Consider the following 2,113-nt stretch of genomic DNA (forward strand, 5'->3'; position numbering starts at 1 on the left):
TTAATTTTTTTGTATTTTACTATTATCTTCTGTATCCATCAGAATTCCATCAGAGAAGCATAACTAAAATGAATATTATAGAAAAGAATTTATTATAGGAATGAGAGGTTATACCATTGTTTCCATCAGGGAAACATTGGCTGTCTTTGTCCCCAAGGAGGCTTTTTTTTTTTTTTTTTGCTGTGCTGAATCTTTTTGTGGCATTTAGGCTGTTAGTTGCAGCATGTGGGATCTAGTTCCCTGAACAAGAATGGAACCTGGGCCTCCTGCACTGAGAGTGTGCAGTCTTAACCCCTGGACCATCAGGGAAGTCCCCCTCCAAAAGGCATTTTTGTTTGTAGTACCGACATTTAACATCTCATGGGTAGAGGCCTGGGATGCTACTGAACATCCTACCTTGTCTAGGACAGACAGATCACCACAACAAAGATTATCTGGTCCCAAATGTCAATAGTACCAATGTCAGATGAACAATGCCTAGAAGAATTGTGGGAGAAACTGACAGAGTATGGGAACTCTATAGAGGGTTGTGACTCCAGACTAGGGGAAAAGCAGTTTTCACTTATAGTGTACTATAAAGTTCTTTTTGCAAACAAATAAAAATCCAATTAAACAAATGGGTGCATTCAAAGGCCAAGACTAAGAAAAGGAAGATGTGGTACTCAAACAACGGCAAAAATTGGAAAATCATGCATAATTAACATGCTTGTGAAACATTAAAAGTAATTCTAATATTTCTCCGTTTTACTTTAACATTGTCTTTCTGAGGCTGACAGGCCAACATTGCCTGAGCAATATCCATTCATCTTGTGTGTCATAGTAACAATCCTATGATAAGTCCAGGTAGCTATAAGCAAAGGTTAAAGTAGACTAGTTTTCACAATCTGACTATTTTTGGACAGTGAGATTTAAGTGGAAACTACTGAGTAGATTTTCCATGAAAATTCCTTAAAAGAATGCTGACTCAGTTTGGCATTTAGCCTTTTATAGTCTTCCCATTTCCTGGAATGCTGATGCAATGACTGGTGCAACAGAAGCCTGTAATCACCATGAGACAAATTTGAGGATGAAATCAAATGACAAAGATGGCAAAGTGGAAAGATAGAATGAGCCTAAAAGATAATGGCAATGAGAATTCCCCTGCACTAGCCCTGGACTACCCACTATGGAATCTTCTGTTAGAAAAGAGGAAAAAAAAGTCTGTCTTGTTTAAGCCTAAGTTTATTTATGCATACACTGTTTACCATTATTGAATCTCCACCTTTTAGCTTCACCTTCAAACTCCATTTCCAGTAAATAATATTAACTTTAGTTTTCCCTTTTTCTCTCACAGTTTAGTGAGAAGAACTATTTATTTATATTTAATTTTTTTTTACATCAAAGCAATTTATTAACAAAAAGCAATAATTTGAAGAGTCCTGTTCACAGACGGCGACCACAACAGCCCCCTTCCTGTGGGTGCTGTTGGAGAGGATGGGGGTGACATCCTCAATCTGCCCAATCTTCATCCCTGAGCGGGCGAGGGCTCTGAGCGCTGACTGGGCCCCTGGTCCAGGAGTCTTGGTCCTATTTCCTCCTGTGGCCTGGAGTTTATGTAGAGGGCAGTAATGCCCAGCTCCTTGCCTCTGTGGTCTACATCCTGGGCAGCCAGCATGGCAGCGTGTGGAGAGGACTCATCTCAGTCAGCCTTCACCTTCATCCCACCAGTTACATGGCAGATGGTTTCCTTGCCAGAGAGACCAGTGACATGCATGAAAGTGTCGTTGAAGGCTGCAAAGACGTGGCACACACCAAATACATTTTCTCCTTCAGCCACCTGAGGGCTGAGGCTGATGACCTGTTCTTTCTTTTTTTCTTTCCCCTTGCAAGGTGCCATTTCTGTGCATCTTTTCCAGACTCCGCCACCAGAAAGACAGGCAGAACTGTTTATTGCAGAAAAACCCTGACAACTTCCTTTTGCTCTTCCAATTGCTAAACAAAAGGGACTTGTCACCTTAAAAAAATGGTAGAACTTATTTATTGTCTGTCTCTAAACTTTATGACAATCTGAACCTCAAATCTGTATCTGCTCTTGTAACAAAGCTGGTTCCTATGGTTCCTTCCCCAGGGGCAG

At 40.8% G+C, this 2,113-nt stretch overlaps 1 pseudogene; it reads right to left on the minus strand.

Annotated features, from left to right (window-relative positions):
- Positions 1,362 to 1,888, minus strand: LOC102176066 (annotated as a pseudogene).

This window comes from Capra hircus, chromosome 17 (assembly GCF_001704415.2).
Source record: "Capra hircus breed San Clemente chromosome 17, ASM170441v1, whole genome shotgun sequence".
Taxonomy (NCBI): domain Eukaryota; kingdom Metazoa; phylum Chordata; class Mammalia; order Artiodactyla; family Bovidae; genus Capra; species Capra hircus.